We start from the raw sequence: 22,740 nt of genomic DNA on the forward strand, positions 1-22,740 counted from the left end.
AATGTTCAGTAAGAACTTTGAAAACCAAGTGGAGCTAAATCTATAGATGCTAAATCTATAAAATTTAAAAAAATCTACAAGCTACATCCATAAATTTAAGCAAAGAAGAATGGTCATAGAAGCACTTTCAGAAAATATACTTTAAAGTGAATAACAAATTAAAGATAACTTTTGAAAAAAATGAAAGAAGGAAGGAAGATGGAAGGAAAGAAGAAAGGAAGGAAGAAAGGAAGGAAGGAAGGAAGGAAGGAAGGAAGGAAGGAAGAAAGGAAGAGAGGGAGGGAGGGAGGGAGGGAGGGAGGAAGGAAGGAAGGAAGGAAGGAAGGAAGGAAGGAAGGAAGGAAGGAAGGAAGGAAAGGACAGAGGGAGGAAGGAAGGGAGGAAGGGAGGGAGGAAGGAAATCAGGAAGAAAGGAAGAAGGGAAGGAGAGAGGAAGGAAGAAAGGAAGGAAGGAAGGAGAAAAAGACTAGAAAAGAAAAAGGAATTGCTTTCGTTCCTTGACTCTACGAGATTTAAGGAACCACAAAATTTGTTGCTTCCAAATCAAGATGAATATATTTGGTAAGTTACTTTGGTCTTACATTAAGCCAAATGAAATAAAAAAATTAATCAAGTACAAAATTTAACTGATGCTTACTGTTCTGACAATTGTTCTGTAATTTTTATCAAGTTTAGGCAAACTCACACATCATTATTTAGAGCTTGCTTGACTCCAAAGAGATCATTAAGTAAATTAAGTTCTAAATGATGTCCATTAAAAGATTAAGAAAAACAGAACTATTTGTGTCACAGAACATACTACCTTATGACAAATACTTCTAAAAGAGATTATGAAAATATTTTATTAGGAAAAGTAGCTAACTTCTCTAGATATTATTAAGAATAAAATTTTTGACAAATGTGCAAATTCACAATAATTTTTCATATATACATATACATATTTGCCTGAGTGTGTTTTCACATGCAGAGATTTTATATTTAACTACATTGTATGAGAGAAAATATATAATCATTGATTCTCTGAGCCTGACATACTTAAAATATTTTTAGTTGCCAGTCCTGGGCTTGCCCTTGGACTTTCTGCCACTTGAGCCAAAGCACCACTTCTGGCTTTTTTTTTCTATGTATGTGGTACCAAGGAATCAAACCCCATGCTTGCAAGCACTCAACCACTAGGCCAAACTCCCAACCCCTTAATATAATCTTTTAAGGGCCACTATTTCCCTGAAAGTAACACAGTACTATTCTTCCTGATGAGTAAATAAATTTCAATACATATTCAATCTAAAATTTATATTCAATTTGTAATTCACATATAATTCTATACAGTAGAATTGCATTTATATAATAATTTGTTATATACCAATTATCCTGATTCATTTGTCTATTGTAGGACATGTAGCTTTTTGTGTGGGTGTTCTGATGAATACTACAGCAATGATCATATGTATGCAGAGATCTTTATTGGATTCTGATTTGAAATATTTGAAGAAATTCTCAATAGTAATATAACTAGGTAATAATGTAGCTCTATTTTCAATTCTTCCTGGAATTTACACACTGCCTTACATAATGGTTACACTAATTCACGTTCCTACCAAGTGTAATAAACATGCTTCCACACACACATATTCTCACTAGGATTTCTTATTGATAATATACATGATGATGGCTACTATTACTAAATAAGAGTTTTCAATGTTTTGATTTGAATTTGCTTTGTAGACAAAGGTATTGACTATTTCTTTATATGTTTATTGGCCACTTTTATTTCTTCTGAGAAGGGTCCATTTTAGCACCATTGCTTATTTATTAATTTTTTGGTCCTGTGGAAAGTTCATTCTTACTAATATTCTGTAAGCAATATTCACACAATATGCTTTAAAATTCTTCCAAAATTTATGTCATGTACATATAAATATTTTTTATAAAATCAAATACTTTGCAAATTATATTACATGCTTATTAGCAAATCATTTCTATTTTTATGAATAACTTGTTCAATTAGTTACCAATCTGTCTACATAGTTTTATAAATGAATCGTAAAAATTTACAGGCCTGAGTGGTGGTGCATGCCTGTAATCCTAGCTGTGCTGGATACAGTGGTAGGGGGATTGCTAGATAGGGCAAGTCCAGCAAAAAATCATGAGATGCTCTCTGAAAAATATTCTAAGGAAAAAATGGCTAACACTGTTTTTGTAGTAGAGTGCTAGACTCAAAGAACAAACCACAATACTGAAGAAATTGTATAATGTATTTCTTGATTTGTCTTATTTTGAGGAGAGAAGAAGGAGGGCAAAACTGTTCTTTGAGGTGAAGGTAAGTATTTATTTATCTTTCTCTACAATGATGTCCATCTAGCTTTACAATGTACTTCGAATTTAGAAGATGCAGTTAACACTGGTGGTCCCATAAAGTTCATATTCAATATAGTTCAGTACCATGTCAAATGGTAAACTTAGATCGTTCTACTCTCTAACTTCATAGTCTTCCTATTTATAGGCTCATAATTAAAATTAGCTTTTTTATTATTATTACCTAAGAACAATTAAGGATTTTTTTATTGGTTGTGGGGCTTAAACTCTGGGCCTGGAGGTTGTCCCTGAGCTCTTCAACTCAAGGATAGTGCTCTACCCCTTGAGCCACAGCACCACTAAAAATTAAGGGTTTTATCTTTTCTATAATTCAGAAGAAAATGATAAAAGTATTTTAAGTTTTTGCATTCAGTTATTTTTTCTTCTTTGTACCAAATATTCAACTCTTCGATAAGTATTTCTAGGATGGCTTAAATCAGCATTTTTTTATTTTTGTTTTTTGTCAGTCATGGGGCTTGCACTTTGGACCTGGATACCATTCCTGAGCATTTCAGCTCAAGGCTAGTGCTGTACCACTTGAGCCCTAGCACCACTTCTGGGTTTCTGATGGTTATTTGGACACAATAATCTTAGGAACTTTTGTGCCTGGGCTGGATTTGAACCGTGATCCTCAGATCTCAGCCTCCTGAGTAGCTAGGATTACAGGTGTGAGCTACCAGCACCTGGCTCTTAGAATTCTTTTCAAAGCTATATTTTCTAATCTAAAAATGGAGATATATAAACCTACATATATAAAGAAATATAGAGATATAGATTAGATAGCTTTACATATATACAAGAACATGGTGTATATATATTATATATACACATTTACTCATACCAAAGAATGTATGCAAGCAAAACTAATTTATTTCAAAAAAGAAAGAATATGAGTATACAAATTATGATTATTCAAATTCCAATATACTATTTTCGTTTTATTTTATATATTACATTTACTTACATAAATTTATGTAAATAAGGGCCAAAATGTAAATGAAGAAGGGAATTTGAATATCTTACTATGGGAGTCATACAGAATTTTTTTTATGAATTGCTTTAAAGTATTAGTGACTTTAGGAACTGTTGATTTTCTTGGATTTTATTATCTTTACATAGTAATACAAAGACATTGTTCTTCATCAAAGCAGTTAATAAATACAGTTCATCTTCCACATTCTCACCTAACCCATCTCTTCCTTCTTCTTAATTTTTGGTTGTGTATTGAACTTTTTGCAATATAACAAAGCAGGTTATGTGCACAATGCATCTTGATCTGTGTCACCACTTGAACGTCTTCATTCCACTTTGACCTGCCCTTTACCTTCTATTTCTCAATTCTGTCATATATACAATAAGTTCTTGCATGCCTTCTTCCCAACTCATTCTTCTACTCAGCTCCCTTTGGCACCACCCTTCCAACTTCTAGAACTCATTACCTCTTACTTATTTTGTGGAGCTTTGACTTGTCTTTTTTTTTTTGGTTGTGGGGTTTAAACTCAGGACCAGAGAGCTGTCTCTGAGCTTCGTTGTGCTCAAGGCTAGCACTCTACCACTTGAGCCATAGCACCATTTCCAGGTTTGGAGTGGCTAGTCAGAGAGCCACCAGCACCCAACTGACTTAGTTTAAATAAACTGTAGTATTTATTTATCCTTTCCATAGAGTCTAATAAAAGTCAGTTACTTTACCTTGCTTACCATCCAGTGTGTTTACTTATAGATTGATAGGCACATTATAGGCTAGCACAAATGAGGGAAACAATACAACCTGTGTTTCTCTAGGTCTGGCTTATTTCACTTGATATCATTTTTTCCAAGTCTTTAAACTTCCATATGAATGGTCTAATATCATTTCTTTCTGATGGATGAGTAGAATGCTATTGTGTATTTACATCATATTGTCTCAAATTCATGTGTCCCTTGAGGAGCATCTGGCCTGATTCCAGGTCCCAGCTATTGTGAGTAATGTTACAATGAATATACTTTAGCTGGTCGCTTTATATATTTCCCAGCTTCCCCATTATTGTAGTTACTTTATTTTTCCTCTCAAGTACTAGGTTAGGATATATTATAATGAATAAATTACCACTTGAGCCACAGCACCATTTCTGGCTTTTTTCTATGTATGTGGTATCAAGGAATCCAACCCAGGTCTTCATGCATGCTAAGCAAGCACTCTACCACTAGACTAAACTCCCAGGCCAAAGTCCTATTATCTTTTTACTCATAAACATATACAAAAGCAAGAAAAAGATGGTTGGTTATTTCCTGACTTTTCTTCACTGCTCTGAGCATGATAAACAGGGCCAAAGGCAAAAAAGGACATAAAACAGAGTTAGAGATCAATTAAAAGTCAAGAACTGTGTAAAGGAAACTTACTTCCCCATAATTCTGTCATATTCTTGAAAGTATACATTTTAGGAGCTATCAAATCCCAGTAAAAATTTTTCATCCTGCAATTTGTATGTAAAAAATAGAACTCTAAAAATAAAATATAGATATTAAAGGTTAGCTGTTTTATAGATTTGTTGATTTGTGAATACATGACTAAATCAATCTATTTGCAGTGATGAATCAAGATTTTAAAGTGCGACTAAAATGACAGAAGAAATACCTGAAGGAAATACCTAAAATCTCCACATTCTTTATATGAAAAAAATACATGGTACATTAAGTCATGACCTTTTTCTTTGGTTATATAAAATTCTATAAGTACCCTGAAATTTAGCTCATCATCTAAATTAATATTTTTATTTGCAAAGCATTTCTGTTTTATATGCTTTTTGTGTGACTATTTGACAAAGTTTGTACAATATTGTTAATATTACAAAGAATAAGATGCTAATATGGAAGAGGAAATCAATATTACAATTTGTCTGTTGTGAAATGTACATTGAAATTATGTGAACTACTAGGTATCATCAGAATTTTGTGATCCTAAGAAGTCACTATTATAAATTTTAAAAAGAAATAAATTGTAACTATATATGGTATTTAAAATAATGCTTTCCATCTGTGTTTACACTGAGGTGAAAAAAAGTATTTCACTATTTAAAACTTAAAAATTGTCCAAAACCTGTCCTAGACACTTAGCACTATGAAAAATGCACATCAATTTTTGGGTTTCAATATATACTATAGTACACATACATATAAAGCATGATATAATTCCTCTACATCATTCCTCATCTCCTTTCAATTTACATTTATTATTTGTTTAAAGTCATTGCTTCAAACCCTATTCCAATGATATGTTCTAAGAAATTCTCATATTATTGGATCTTATAGAACATACATTAGATGATATTAACCACTTCCATTAAAATGAATTAATTATCCTTGTGTTCACCCAATCTGTAATTTGACTTTTTTGCCAGTCCTAGGGCTTGAAGTCAGAGCCTTAGCAAGGCTAGAACTCTACCACTTGTGCCACAGCACTGTCTTGGCTTTTTTCTATGTATGTGGTACTGAGGAATTGAACCTAGGTCTTCATGCATGCTAGGCAATAACTGTGCCACTAGGCCGAACTCCTAACCCTGTAATTTGACTTTTTTTATTGTGATTAATAGAAGGGCTACATTATAGTCACCAGAGAGAAGATGCATAACTTCACAAACATTGATACTCTTTCTCATGACATGGTCCCCATTTCCCTCCCACCCTCCTTCCGCTAATCTTGATTTCCCCCTTCCCTATCCAATTTCATATAACCAATTAAGCACATATAAAATATATCAGATAACAAGGTGAAAAATTGTAATATGAGATAACCAAGGGATGGCAAAAGAGATGACAGATAACATAGTACATTAAGGACAACAGTCATTCATTATATGGCTTTTGTTTCCTTATCCTGGAGGTCTTTACATTTAGTGTCGTACTATCTGGCCTAATGTCTCTAGATTTTGTTCTATTGTAAATCTCTGCTAGGAGAGCCCAAGATTTCTACTGATTATGGCAAATGAGGGAGACTATTGGGCCTACGTTCCTTTGAGTCTGGCTTACTTCACTTAATATGATTTTTTCCAAGTCTTTCCATTTCCTTACAAATGGGGTGATGTCATTCTTTCTGACAGCAGCATAGAATTCCATTGTGTATAAATACCATATCTTGTTGATCCACTCAAACAGCTGAGGGACATCTGGGTTGGTTCCATATCTTTGCTATGTAAGTAGTGCTGCAATGAACATCATTGTGCTAGTGTATTTAGCATGCCCTTGTTTCTGGATGGTTGGGTAAATGCCAAGTAGTAGAATTGCTGGGTCATAGGGGAGCTCTATGTTTAGTCTTTTGAGGAACTGCCATACTACTTTCCATAGTGGTTGAATGACTTTGCACTCCCACCAACAGTGTAGTAGTGATCCCTCCTGGCCACAGCCCCTCCAGCATCTGTTGTTATTAGATTTCTTGATCATGGCCATTCTAACTGGAGTGAGGTGGAATCTTAGAGTTGACTTTTAATTTCAATATTTTCTTTACTGTTTAGAAAAAATTTAGTTCAGTAAAAATCCAATTGTCTGTTTTCCCTTTTACATCTTATATTTTTGGTGCCACATCCAAAAAAATCGATGAATGTAATATATACATATATAAATATACATATATACATATATTATTTTTTGCCATGTGTACTTCTAGGTATAATTTCGTGAATTACATTTTAAGTTGACTTTTGTGTGTTGTGAATGATCCATTTTTTTCTATTGCTTATAGATATCTAGATTGTTAAAATACAATTTGTCAAAAATTTTGCTAATACACTTTTTTCTTGAAATCCTTATTGGACATCATTTGACAATATATAGAATTTCTGTCTGTTTCTGAAAATTCTATTGCAGTTTGTGTCAAAATCATATCTTCTTTTATGCAAATGCAATAATTTTAATTATATTTTGTTTGTAGTAAGATATTTTGAAATAAAGAGGCATGATGTCATCAATTCTTCAGTGTCTTCAAATCAAGAATATACTGTTCCTTCCTTTCCTCTGGTACTCTTGTTTATTTTTCTGTCTGATATTTGAAACATGATATTGGTGAAGAATGTAAATATTGATATACTTGTCTAATCTTCATTTTATAGGAAATGTTTTCATACTTTCCCCTGGTAAATTTAATCTAAGCTACACTGAGTTGTGGTATGAGCCTTTTTGCTTCCACTTATTCATTGAAATGAGTATGTTTCCTAATCTTATTTTGTTTTATTTCCTTTAGCATATTTATAATTTTTATATGTTGAATCATCTTTGAATTTTTGGAATAAAAGTAATTCATGATTGCACTTGATTTGTAATGTACTGTTGAAATCAGTTTATAAGCATGTTGTTGGAGATATTTGGAAATAATTTCATCAAAATAAACCTAGTTTATAGTCCCTTCAGTTGTGTCCTTATCCAGAAATGTCAGGGTAATACAAACTCATGGATATCCATTAGCATAGCTCTTAATTAAAGAATATGTATGTTTCTCTGTCTATATTGTATATCCAGTGATTTTCACATATAATTATTGAATTAAATATTTAAGGAATTATAATGAGGAAAACTTGCAAGAATAATGTATTTGATTTTATTCTTGGACTTTCAAATCATACAACTAATTATTTCTTTTTTAATTAAGTAATTTTTATTGTGTAAGTATTGTAATTGCATTGCAATTATTTCAAAGTAGAGTTATATGCTAAGGAAGAGTGGAGTTAAAGTTACTACTTTAAGAAAATCAAGTTTGGGGCTGGGAGTTTGGCCTAGTGGTTAAAGTGCTTGCCTAGCATGCATGAAGACCCGGGTTTGATTCCTTGGTACCACATACATAGAAAAAAGCCGGAAGTGGTGCTGAGGCTCAAGTGGTAGAGCTCTAGCCTTGCGAAAGTCCAAGGACAGTGCTCAGGCCCTGAGCTCAAGCCCAGGACTGGCAAAAAAAAAAAAAAAGAAAAGAAAATCAAGTTTAATACAATATATTTAGTTGTACTTTATAATTTAGAGAATGTTACAAAAATGAAGATAAATAACAGCACAGAGACAGCAGAGCCCAGAAACATAGGAATCAAAGATGGAAGTTATGCATAAAAAAACAAGACCAGATTTTATTCATAGCTTTGGTACTTACAGTCTATAGCATGCACTGGATTTTATGTTGCTAACGATTAATGAGGCTTCATTAGAAGATAGAATATTTGAGTTTATTTCCTGTCTCTTTTGTTTTTTTCATATATTTATAAAGACTTTTTATATATTCCATAGAACATTTGCTGTCACTAAATTATCAGGCTCCAACAGAAAGATTGCATAATCAGATAATTTAAGAAATATGACAAAAAAGAAATATGACAGCACAAGCCAATCAGTAACTAAATCTCTTTGATTTTGGTTAATTACCATTCAACAATGCTTCCTTTTAATTTTTATTAATTTCTCTTTTTTAATTTTTTAAAGTTTGAGGTCACTTTTTATTTTTAAAAATTTTATTGTAAAAGTGATATGCAGAGGGATTAGAATTAAATAAGTAAGCTAATGAATCCATTTCTTTATAAACAGTGTTACCCCTTCCTTTATTTTCTCTTGTCCCCCAATCCCAGGCCCCTCCCATCCAGGTTATAAAGTTCATTTCCAACACAGTGTCTAGTGAGTCTCATTGTTGTATTGGTTAATCCTTTGTCCCACCATTTCTGTAATTCCCCTCATTTCTGTTTTCTATATTATTCATAAGAAAAATGTGGTTGATCTACTTTTTGTAACCGTGTGTTGATAGTTGTGAAGATTGTGATGTATTTAAATAACAATGTAATTTCGTTGATTTAGAATGTGACTGGGTGCCACAGAAAAATCATTTCATATTGGCAAGCACAAATATTAGGATAAATGTTCATGGTAGACATACTAAAATATATGCCACCAGTATCAACTTATTCAATCGTATTCTCATATGGAATTAAGTACCATGAATTACAGAATATAAACAGCAATCATCACAACATAAGGGACAGAGAAGTTACAAGTCTTAACACTAAATTACTGGTGTACCAATTGAGAATTTGTTAATAAAATTATTTTGGGATCAACAACAGAGTTCGAAAGACAAAGGCAAGCTGTGAGACACCAGGGGCTCATGCCTGTAATACAAGCTACTCAAGGAGCCTTAAATCTGAGAATCATGGTTCAAAGCCAGCCTGGGCAGCAAAGTCCATGAGATGCTTGTCTCCAGTTACCCACCAAAAAAGTCTGTAATTTGAGGTGTAGATAGAGCAATAGAATGCTAGTCTTGAGCACAAAAACTCAGAAACAGTGCCTGGGCCCTGAATTCAAGCATCAGAACCAGCAGAGAAGAAATTCAAAGGCAAATTTTCAGATTTATTTTACTGTTATAATCATGTTTGGTTTTTTTTTAAGGTGAAAAAGCAACAGCAGTAAAAAAAACAACTGCCATCCATTACCACTATTTGCTAAAGACATCTAGTAGTAGGTACTTACAACAATTCTAATACAGCATATCTAATCATCTCCATTGAACTAAAACTTTGAAGGATAAGTGACAAGAAGAAGCTTGCACAGTTAATGTGAAATCAGAATCGGATGCTCATTTTCTGAATTTATGGTTTTCTGAATGTGTGGAGGATTACTATTGCTTTAAACCCTTCCATAATTTTTCAATTGTTCTTAGTTCTTAGTTTTGCTATAGCCTCTGTTTATTTACCTGCATATATGTACAGTTATTTCAATTTCATTTAACATTCTATGATATAGGCTTCTACTCCAGAATTTCTATAGATAGGCAATGGTTCAGTTCATAGTTGTTTACTTCATCTGTCTCAGAGGAATATCTGCTATAAATATCTACTCATATTCTCTATAGCTTCCAATGTGTCATCTAAGGAAGTACTGAACACTGCATAGTGGCCTATATGAGTGTGTTTGCATGAATATACTATATTGAACATATATGGAAACTTCCATTTTTACCAGGTACATATATATAACACAGGGGGAGTGGTCATGGTGCTTGAACTTGGCCAGGGCACTGTCCCTGAGCTCTTCAGGCCTACCCCTGGGCCTAGGTTCTGTCCCTGAGCTCTTCAGTTCAAGTCTACCACCCTACACTTGAACCAAGCTCCAGGTTAATTGTAGATAAGAGTCTCTTGGGTCCTTTTGTGGCCTGGCTTGTGTTGAGCCTTGATCCTCAGATCTGAGCCTCCTGAGCAGCTAGGATTACAGGCACAAACTACCTCATCTGGCCAATTTTCTTTAAAAAGCGTATTATTTAAGTACAGTATCTGATCTGTGTTTTATGCTTTTTATTCATACAACTTAAAAATTTAGTAGTTTTACATTTTTAACCTAAGTTTTCTAATGAATGTGCATGGCTGTGGATGCTAGAGTGTGACCAGTGGTACATAGTGAGGGGCTTCTTTAAGCAAAATCTTTGTGTAAGAGCACCTTCTTTGGCTAAACCATTTCCACAACAGATAAAACCTATATTTTCTATCTTTCCTTCCATTTTTCCTTTCAAATGGACCAGGCCTGCATTATTGTTTAACGATTTCCTGTCCACTTTTGGTTTCTCCTTAGCTTTTACAAATTCTACCCCTCAGTAAACTGTTTACCCTTTAACCCCACCTTAGTATCTATAGACCAAGCCCAAGAACAAGGAAGGGAAGAGTAAAGAAAATTTTTCTTGCCTTCTACTACATATCTAAGATAGCTATGTAGTTATGAAGGAACGAAGAGGGTAGTCCACACTGTCAAGGGAAGATCAATGGTTCCGTACAATCACCACCAGCCTTGAACATCTCAAATAGGATGTTATCCCAGTGATACCTTCTTTAAAAATGCAAAAGCAAGCCCGGCGCAATGGCTCATGCCTGTAATCCTAGCTACATCAGGAGGCTGAGATCTGAGGATCAATATTCAAGGCCAGCCCAGGCTCAAAAGTACCTAAGGTTCTTATCTCCAATTAATCTCTAGAAAACAGGAAATGGGGCTTGGCTCAAAGGTAAAGTGGTAGCCATTAGCTGAAGACCTCAGGGACCTTATCCAGGCCTAGTTCAACCCCCATCCCCCCCCCCAAATACAAAAGCAAGGAAACAAGTAAAAAATAAAAATATAGGGAAATGAAGAGCAATCCTGAACAAGAAGGCAGATATTTTGCTATGTCATTTCAATGCAGAACATAATATCTCTGAGAAATTATAGCAGTTTTGATTAGATACTGGGCAGTTTTAACTAGATACTGGGAACTTAGAAATATGGTTTTTATAAAAGAACCAATAGTAGGTATGCCTTTAGCAAATCAGAAAATGATACTGAAACTGGAAAGTTAACTAAACGATCAGCCAGAGCAAAATGATGCACATACTCATATTTTTGCTGAACATTAATGTTCTGTAACCCATCAGAAATAAGATCACATTGATATGTATGCATTTGGAGATTAGCAATTAACACAAAAGCTATCCAATCATTGAGCTACTTTATTGGATTCTTAATTTTACTACTGGTATTTGTGTACTGTGAAGACAAGAATAGTATTGTCTGTATTCTTTTGTGCATTGGGAAAATGTGGGAAAGAAAGGTTGGTTTTGTATTTTTTTTCATTTTACCTTTGTGTAAAACTTTGGTATTTTAAGTTTAGGAAGTACTGTAGTATACAAAATGGTTCTATTTGATGAAATATTTTGTGTCTGACATCATCCAAGTTTCATGGTTAAGTGGTTTATTATTGAAACTTTGACCCTCAGATGAGAGGAATTTAAGCTACTTTCTCAAGGACATAACAGGTACTCTAATGATACTAAAAACCCAATGAAACTACGAGTTACAAAATTTAGAGTCCAAGTATAGCTAACTGATTTGGAGGAAAAAAGTGGTAGAGATAGTTATCCAGAAGTCTAAAATTTATAAGTATTTCTCTAATTTTGACCCAACTGCTAACCCCTGCAATGCTATAGTTTCCTGGATAGAACGAAGGAAAAAAATTACCTCCAGTTTAGTTTCCTGGATAGAACGAAGGAAAAAAATTACCTCCAGTTTTATTAACATATTAAAGTTTAAATCTATAGATAACATCTTTTACAGTACTTGCTAATCTGGATCAATTGGTCTAAATACAGGAGGAAACCAGTAATGCACAAAAATTGCTGATGAGTGAAATATTTATGTGTTGCCCTGCTCTCTCAGTCCTTTTAGTGTGTTATATCACAATTTTCTGGTTTAATTGTTTTAAGCATTGGACAGGAGCTCATTAATATATTATACATGAATTCTTACATGTAATTTCTAAGGAGGCACAGCTTCTATCTACAAATCCTTCAACTATAAATCCTTTTTGCCTACTCTGGACTCTAATTCAGATAAAGTTGCATGTGTAAATGAAATAAAATAAGTCATAAATAAAAATATTGTAAAAATTGTCATGTAGGAATATCTGGTCATTGATTCAGGGTTTTTTATCATAATGAAGTTTTTAGCATTTTGAAGGAATAAAATAGCAAACTTTCATGCACTGGATCTGTTTTAAGAGCTCAGAAAGTTATACATTCCAATGTTTTTAGATTTTCTCATTTCTTTGTTATAATAAATAATTGTTACAGAAATCACATTGCAGTTTTATAGTGGCAGCAAGTTTCAGTATAGAGATAAAAGGCTATGTATCAAGAAGGAATGGTACAATTCAGCTATGAGACAAAAGAGAGCAAATTTGCAAGAATATAGGAAACACATTTTTGTTAGGAAAAAAGGTAAGAATATATCTTTCTTCAAGGAAAGTTAAGACTTAATGTATTTCAAAATCTAAGGTGATATTTAAAATAATAGAATGCTTGATCCTGATTTAACTTGGGTCATTTCTAAAATATATCTTTGACTAGTCCTTAGAATCTCTTTTTAACCATGTAAGTAAAATAGATCACTGTGCCTCATAAATTAGCTAATTTCTATTTTAGATCAGCTTTGTTTTATTTGTTGTTTTTTTTTAATTTTAGAAAACTGGCTTCCTAACAACTAGCCACTACTTATGGTCATGGTTCTTTAAATTATTCCATATAACAATTTGTGTTTCATTTTGAGCTATCGCTTTTCTAAAAAGAAAAGTGAGAATAATGCATCTGAGCCTACTGGATGAAATAATCCAAGTTTATATATAGAAAATATAGATAGACATCTGGATCTACCATTTATAAATAAATGTTAATCAATTGTCAATTGTAGAAATGTTTCACAATAAATATATCAGATGCACTGGAAAGACTGCATCTTGGGATGAGAAGTATTAACATCTTGAGTCTTACATGATTATCTTCCAGGACTATGAAGTAGATTGGACATTTATTCCATACTGACGAAGTATAACATGTCATATATGTTCGTGACCTTCATCTCATGGAACTTGTCTGACAGTTTTCCTTTGGAGTCAAACACATTATAACACCTGGTAATAATGTTGATTAAAGACATCTACTCTCCACAGATTCGTGTGTGTGTGTGTGTGTGTGTGTGTGTATTATAAATGGAATTATAACTATTTATGCATACTCAGTATAGCATCTATTTTGACAAATGATTAAAAATCAACTTAGTTAAAAAATACTTATTTTCCCTTATCTCTCTCACTTTGTCTTCAGTTGTCATTCCTCACTGTTGGGGTTTGAGGAGCCCAGTTCTTCTTTACCACAAGATTTCCCATCAGAAGTTCTGGGATCTGTCATGAAGAAGTTGGATCAGACAGATGTACATTATACACTGTACATAGACATCCTTCACGGTTCTCAGGTCATTGTTGGGGGTTGTTCACCATTCGGGCTCAGTGGCCATTAAAGGGCTTTGGCCAGGCATTCCTGGCATACTTCTCTTGAGGTATTTCTGTGTACATGACTCAACTGAACCCCCTAGCGCAGGTCCTCAGCCCTCTCCCGCTTTCCTGCACTGGTTCCGCCCAGTACCTGAAAGTTTGCCCTGACCCTTAGTGATAGCACCTTGGCCTTTTTCCTTTTGGTTCCTCTTTCCTTTCCTACCTCCTCTTTCCGCCACAGTATATAACTATGTGCCCAATGCAATAAAGAGAGATCTGCTGCACTCTCATGGCTGACACAGCTCCTGGCTCAGTGTTGTTTTCTCCCTGGTAATTGGGGGAGGGCTGGGTTATCGATACTTGCCATCTCGCTCGGCTCTGTGGGACTTCAGGCTGGCCCTGGGTGTCCAGCTCATACCGGTGTTGCTGGAGAGCAACAGTCATACTGGTTGTGTTTTCTTAACCCCCTCTATTTTTATCAATTGGTTTTCATATGGACAAAAATATTTTCCCTTATTCTAGGCTTCTCCATTTACAGGTTTATTTCTATATGTAGGAAGGCTATGACGATGACAAAAATGGTTTGTATTATATCCTTCATTCCTATTTTCTCCCATTGAATCCCAGTGGTCTCTGGTGGTTCGAAACTTGACAGCTTAACCTTTCTGAGTTTACAAAAATTCAGAACATCATCATGAAATAAAATTCTCAGACAATGTAAATAAATACACATGAACCATTAACCATTCTGCTTTAATGGATTACTTTTGAGTTTCAAATATTCTTCCAAGGAATTTCAACTCTCTGCCATGTATTTGTAACATTCTTCAGCTTTCAAATTAGCACGGTATCTATTTTCTTGAATCCCCAAGTAATTTAACATTATTTAAAAGCAACTATATTGAGATATTATTTTAAAAGCTTCATTATTAAATGTATACTGCTTCATGACTTTGACATGTGAATATATCAGGAATAAACATAATAAAAGTAACAGATTCAGCAAAGTTTATCATTGCCAAAAGATTTGTTTGTCACTTTTTTTTTTCATTTTGTGTAACCTGTTGATGAGCGTTACCAAAAAAAATTCTAACATCTTAAAAAATTAAGTATATAATGTAATATATTTGATTATACAGAAAATATCTGAAATAAAATTGTATATAGCTGTGATTTTATACAATTCAAACTCTTTTTGATTCTGGTTGAACATCCACCAATTTATTTTTAGACTGCTGTAAAAAAGAAATCCTCTCCTTTGTACTTTCTCCAAAGTATCTTATAGGCACAGGTCTTCTTTCAAGGTCTACAAAATATTTTAAGTTGATTTTTGAATATATTGAAAGATAATGGCTCAATTTAAGGTCCCTGTCTTTATGCTTCCAAAATATATATTCAAGTCCTTTCCATTTTTTTACTGTATATTATTGTCAGGGTGATGTTTAGAGGGGTTGCAGGTACATTCATCAGGTAGTGGGTACATTACTTCCTAAACATTGATTCTCATGTTTTTCTCCAACTTTCCCTCCCGCAGCCTCTACCAATCATCTTGTTTTTCCCCTTCCTTTCCCTATTTCATATAAACAAATTAACATATATAAAATATACCAGGTACAACAACAAGGAACCTTCTCACCTAGTGTGGTTCAGGAAACTTGTGTCCAGATTCTGACTCGGATATTTTATGGATGTCTTTGTAACATTTTTTTCTTTCATGTTAAAATATTGATTCTATCTTTTTCAGTCTAAAAACTTGTTTGATAATAAATAAGTATGTTTTGTAATGCTCAATAGATCTTAATTACCTTCTCTCTCTAAAACAGTGACCTTTCGTTATTAACTCAAAAAAATACATTAGCTGCTAACTGATTCCTGAAAAATATCCCAGAAGACCTAGCCTGGAAATCAGAACAGTGACACAAAAATAACAAAATTAATGTTAAAAATTTGTTGATGTGGGACTTTTGGGAAGATTTGAAGAGATGAAGCATTAGAAAGAATAAGAGGGAAAGATCCTAAATAACAGCAATGTGATGAGATTTCATGGGTTGTTGGGATATAAAGACTTCAGAACATAGGTTAACTCTTTGTTAACTCTTTGATTTACAGTATATTCCAGTTATTCTCCCATTTCTCAGTCACAGACATTGAGCAGTTTCGTACAGAATGGGAGAAACAAGGGAAATCTGCAGTACTCCAATCTGGAATCTTAAGGTAATCCGAGAACAGGGTTATCACCATTTATCAAAACTGGTTAGCTGGGTGCTGATGGCTTATGCCTGTTAACTTAGCTACTCAGGAAGGTGAGATCTGAGGATGGTGGTTTGAAATCAGCCTGGTCAGAAAAATCTGTGAGACTCATATCTCCAATAAACCACTCAGAAAAGGAAGTAGACAAAGAAAAGTAGAAAAAGAAAACAACAAAGTTCTTTCTATCCATTTTTAAATAACACATTAGGAGGCACATCTTCTGTCTCATTTTGCCTTTTCTTTCAATCGCTTTGCATAGTATAATGCATGCATTAGACAAGGGAGAAAACCGGCTGAGAAAGATGGCAAAGAATATCTGGCTGATGTTTCAGTTGGGTTCAAGTTTGTTTTAATGGTAATTGAAATAACAGAAAGCTATTATCACTGTTGAATAATTTGTTCAGAAATTCATTGTATTCACATTGGTACTAATGAGTCCCTTATTTCTTCCCTACATCAAGTAACCACAAGGTCAGAAAAGTACATGAACTTTTATGCATCTTTGAATTAAGTAGAAACTTAGATTTTTGTATTAGCATATGCTAAAAAGAAACCTAAAGTTTATCAATGCCTACTACCTGTCAAGAATTTTGAGCCTTCTCAGGACTCCATGACGTTGCTTAACTTTTATTCACATATTTTCCTGAACTAACTTTAAAGTACAGTCTATTACGTTGCAATCTATTTTACCTGACCTGACCTCATTAAAACAATTACCTACTACAAGATATGTTGGAAAGCTGTTTTGCAGCTTTTAAATGAAAACAGTAGAAAAGCTTAGCATTTATGGTTCCATTAGGAATATCTCTGCTCTGTGCCATCCCTTTTACAGTCTGTTTGCCATCACTTTAGAATCTGAGAAAGACAGGACTGATCACTGATCAGTAACATGCTTATAAGGATGAGAACTATCACTTAGAAACAATAGTGCTTCCTTAGGACACACCATCCACAGATAAAAATGACTTACTTATCCAGACCACTGGTGCGACAGTGATAACATTTCTCCAGAATCTTCCCCCAGGTAACAAATGGAGGACTGATCAACCAGGCCACACCCTGACCAGTGATGTTTAAAAATTACACATTTCTCTCCTGCTCCATTCCACTTTCATGTAAGCTTATCACTCATACCTATGTCCCAACTAAAATACTGACTTCCCGTGACTGTCAAATAAAAACATCTTGCCCTATAGGCCAAAACTTTCTTAATAAGGACCCAGAAACACAACAATCAGAGAAAGTCTGGAAAAGTATGACTGCATTAAACTACAGAGCTTCTGTATGGCAAAAGACATAGCTAGCAAACTAACTAGAAAGCCTACAGAATGGGAGAAGATCTTCACTAGCCATACAACAGACAAAGGACTCATATCAAAGATATATCAATAGCTCAAAAAATTGAATCACTCTGAAACTAATCTCCAAAGAAACAAACCATCCCATTAAAAGATGGGCCAAAACTTAAAGAGGGCCTTCTCTGAATAAGAAATAAAAATGGCCTATGAATGCATGTAGAAATGCTCAACACTCCTGGCCATAAAAGAAATGCAAATCAAAACAACTCTGAGATTCCACCTCACTCCAGTTAGAATGGCCACTATCAAGAAATCTAATAACAACTGATGCTGGAGGGGATGTGGCCAGGAGGGATCACTACTACACTGTTGGTTGAAGTGCAAACTCATTCAACCACTATGGAAAGCAGTATGGCAGTTCCTCAAAAGACTAAACATAGAGTTCCCCTATGACCCAGCAATTCCACTACTTGGCATTTACCCAATCGTCCAGAAACAAGGACATACTAAATCCACTAGCACAACGACGTTTATTGCAGCACTATTTACCATAGCAAAGATATGGAACAAACCCTCAGGTGAGGAGTGGATCAACAAGATATGGTATTTATACACAATGGAATTCTATGCTGCTGTCAGAAAGAACGATATCATCCCATTTGTAAGGAAATGGAAAGACTTATAAAAAATCATGTTAAGTAAAGTAAGCCAGACTCAAAGGAACATAGGCTCAATGGTTCCCTCATTTGTCATAATCAATAGAAACCTTGGACTCTCCTAGCAGAGATTTACAATAGACAAAACCTAGATACATAAGGCCATATAGGATGATACTAAATGAAAGGACCTCTAGGATATAGAAACAAAAGCATATAAGAGTGATTGTTGTCCTTAATGTAATATGTTATCTCTCATCTCTTTTGCTGTCCCTTGGTTATCTCATATTGTTACAGTATCTCACTTTGTTATCTGATATATCAGATATATTTGTATTTGGTTGTTTGAAATTGGATAGGGAAGGGGGAAAACAAGATGAGGGGTGGGGGTGAGGGGAGGGAAATGGGGACCAAGACATGTGAAAGGGTATCAATGTATGTGAATTAATGCACCTTCTATCTGGCAAATATCATGTAACCATTCAATAAAAATAAAAATATATGAAAAAAAATCATGCCCTGTACTCTGTCAGGTCTCTTTACTTGGAATATATGAGAAAGGAATCAGACCTGATTGTGAAAGCCTTGGAAGTTTTGGCCTAGAATATAACAAATATCATTTTACTACTTTGACTTTATATTTTTAATTTGCATTTGCCATTATTAGTAACCCTTTGCTGGTACATCTTGAGTGGCAAAATGCTTCACAGAATATTTCATGAAGCTCTCTCCTTTAGGCTATAAGTTAAAGAAGTACAATTTCTTTTCTTTTTTTGGAGGTGTTTATAAAGAGTTCCAATTGAGGTGTGCGTTGTTAGATCCTAGGCAAATGGCCTAGAGATGACTCTGGCAGTTGTAGAAAAACTCTAGGAGTTTTTCAATGTCAGATACTGGCATATATATATATATATATATATATATATATATATATATCAGCCATATAACTTTACCTAGTCTTGGTAGAGATGCTGAAAAGAATGAAATCTTCATATATGTTGGATAAAGTATTTCCTTTTTCATTGCAAAGCTGTTGCACATAGAAAATATGCATGAGCCTTTAGATTTAACCTATTAATGGTCCTCAACTTGCCACACTAGAAAGATTACTCCAAATTAAATTTGGGAATAGGAATCAAGAAAGATGCAGGGTATGACTCTGACCTCAGATGCAAAAATCAGGTCATATGACATAGCAAGTCAATTGTAGGTGCAATTTATATCTGCAACTCAAAAATGAGTTGGATCATAACAGAGTAGATTTCAGTTACAAGCAAAAAGAAATGGTCACTCTTTTGTGGAAAAGATGTGATACCATTTCTTAAATCAAGTTAGTGTAAATATCCTTAAATCATTGCACATCCAAAGAGAAAAAAATAATAATTTTAGAAGCAGGAGCATGGAAAACAGCCCCTGGAGGGCAAGTTTCCAGTATATCAAAACACAAGAAGAGTGAATTCTGCCTTTTTAACTCAAAACAAGATAGCAGAGATAATGAAGCTGGAAGTTCAATGAACTTTGACAAATCAGAAAGAGTATATTGGATATACAGAGAAAAGAAAATTAGACATTGATGTCAGGATGATAAACAACATCTTAGGCATACCTTCATCTACTGGCCTTCAAGGCCAGGTAGTTTTATTTATTCATGTGTTCAGAATTAAGTATGCAGCAGAGTCCTGGGATTGGCTCTCATCTCATACAACCATGGGTTAAAAGGGGAAATGGAGGACCGGAAGTGTGGTCTGGTGGTAGAGTGCTTGCCTAGCACTCATGAAGCTGTGGGTTTGATTCCTTGGGACCACAAACACGGAAAAAGCCAGTGCCGTGGCTCATGTGGTAGAGTGCTAGCCTTGAGGAAGCCCAACAATAGGCCCAAGCCTTGAATTCAAGCCCCAGCCCTGGCCAAAAGTAAAAGAGGAATGGAAATTATGAGATTTGAGTACACAACATTGGTTATCTATTTTTCAAGAAAGAATTTGTACCTGCAACTTTTTAATCCCCAACTGGGTTATTTCAAATAGTTAGAAAAACTAAAATATTTAAGTCAATTTATTATTAGTCTGTAGGTCACAGATGCCAGCCTATGCTACCATTCTAATGTTGACAAATATTAAGTTCTTAAATTATTTATCATCTATCACTCACATACCACCTAATCTATGATATGATCCTCAGTGCTACTGAGCTCATATTCTGGAATGTAAATTTTCCCAAGAGAAGCTCTAGGGACCAGGGTTTGGTGTGGTTTTAATATTTTGTGATACATGATTATTGCCATTGCAACTGTATTATATAGAACTTAAAAGCTTTAAAAATTTTTATCCAGGAGAGACAGTATTAGACCGAAAGAATAGTTGCTGTCATAATGTGTAAATTCCATAGAGTTCTACTTAAGATTGGACTTGTTGATTGAATACAGAGCTACCTTGTTTCTTCTGGAAATTGACCCATATAAGAAAATATATGCTTAATTGGGTATTTGAAATAGGATAGGGAAGGGGGGAAATCAAGATGAGCAGGGGAGGGCGGGAGGGAAATGGGGACCATGACATGAGAAAAGGTATTTGTGAAGTAATGTACCTTCTATCTGGTGAATATAATGTAACCCTTCTATTAATTACAATAAAAATATATTTAAAAAGCAAATATAATTGACAGCTGCAGTGGCACACATCTGTAATCTTAGCTAGTCAGGAGGTTGAGATAAGAGAATCGCGGTTCAAAGCCAGACAGGGCACTAAACTCTGTGAGACTCATCTTGTTAACCACTACAAAACCAGAAGTAGCACTGTGGCTCAAGAGGCAGGGTGGTAGCATTGAGCTGAAGAACTCAAGGACAGCACCCAGGCCCAGAGTTCAATCCCCATGACTGACAAAAAAAAATAGAAAATATAATCAACATCTCAATAGTAAAATTACATGCCTGTAAAAGGGAGATTTTCTTGGTTTTAATCAGTAGAATTATGAATGGGAAATACAAAGTTTGTAGGGACAAAGTTGATAACTTTAATATATAATATACATATTCATACACACACATACATATATATGAAAACAGGAAATTGGAACCTACTTAATGCTGCTACAAAGGAAGGAACAGGTTAGAGAATGGTTAATAGAGAATAATATAGATGAGGTGAATTTGAACAAGAAATATATGCATATATAAATGAATATCACAATAAAATACTTTTTATATAAATAACTCCATTAAGAATATTTTATAAATCTAAATCGGAATTATATTAAATCTAACCTTTCAGTATAGCAACCACTTATTTAGTTTCCAGTATGATAACACTAGGGCAGTTGATGATAGGGCCAGAACTGCCGAACTTAGCTGATGCCTCATTCTTGCATAGTAATTGCAAGAGATGAAAAATGTTTACTGTTTTTGAAGCCCGTGAAGAACTGGTACCATGTATTACTTAGCCATCCACGGACAAGTGATTTACATAGCAAGCAAATAACATAAAAAGCTTTGCCTTGCTGTCCAAATATGTGCTTTGGTGAACAAGCTCGGGCTATGGTTTGAGTTCCTTTAGATATTCTCAGTTGAAACTAGCCAGTTGTCAGAATAAGCAGTCTTCCATGGACACAGGTGTCTTTATGGGTCCTTTGGTGATTCAAGAAGATGTTTAAAAAATAAAACAGATCTCAACAATGGGAAGGGCAATTTACAAATGACCAGTCCATGCCAAAGTGCCACACTCATCAATCATAATCCAAGTAATAGCCCTCAGATAGTCAATCTGACCTTGACCCTACCACCTGGTGCCAGAGAGGGAAGCAGTTTTCTGAGGGACCAGAGAGAAAAGTCTTGGTTGGCATTCCTCCTGTAGTAGGTTGACCACGTTCATGGTTGTAGAATCTTGAGGCATCAGTCACCTGATTCTTTTCCCTTTTAGCAAGCTACTTCTAGGAACTGGTAGAAGATGCACTCTTTACTACCCAGAGAGGGATGTCTGTTAACCTTGCTCTGAATGATGATCCAGTGACGTAACTTGTAAGTCTGGTTTCAGCCCAGGTTTATTTAAAAAAAAAAAGTCAATAGGAACACAAGGAAATAATGTGATCAGAAAATAAATGGGTATTGGAAAGATAGTATGAACAACCTAAGAGTTGATTTTTGAAAGGTAATAAAAAATACTTTCAGGGGCTGGGATCACAGGCTTGTGGTAAATTACTTGCCTACCATACAGGAAGCCCTGGGTTCAATTCCTGGGTGCTACATGCAGAGAAAAAGTCAGAAGTGGTGCTGTAGCTCAAGTGGTAGAGTACTGTTTGGAAATTCCAAGGACAGTGCCCAACCCCTGAACTCAAGCCCCAGTACTGACAAAAAAATACTTTAGTCTAAAAAAGACTCAGATTATGTTATAATGAACATATGAAATACAACAAATAT

The 22,740-nt window shown here is 34.5% G+C and overlaps 1 long non-coding RNA gene across 3 annotated transcripts; it reads left to right on the forward strand.

Annotated features, from left to right (window-relative positions):
• The first annotated feature begins 505 nt into the window (after positions 1-505).
• On the forward strand, positions 506-14,432 carry LOC150065711 (uncharacterized). Of its 3 annotated transcripts, XR_016534981.1 has the most exons (5): positions 1,399-1,516; positions 2,282-2,320; positions 4,923-5,020; positions 13,647-13,774; positions 13,965-14,432. It is a non-coding gene; the product is annotated as an uncharacterized LOC150065711 (long non-coding RNA). The 3 variants fall into 3 exon arrangements; XR_016534979.1 differs by lacking the exons at positions 1,399-1,516; positions 4,923-5,020 and adding an exon at positions 506-561; XR_016534980.1 differs by lacking the exon at positions 4,923-5,020.
• The last annotated feature ends 8,308 nt before the right edge of the window (positions 14,433-22,740 follow it).

This window comes from Megascapheus bottae, chromosome 3, assembly GCF_031878675.1.
Source record: "Megascapheus bottae isolate mThoBot1 chromosome 3, mThoBot2.hap1, whole genome shotgun sequence".
Classification (NCBI taxonomy): Eukaryota; Metazoa; Chordata; class Mammalia; order Rodentia; family Geomyidae; genus Megascapheus; species Megascapheus bottae.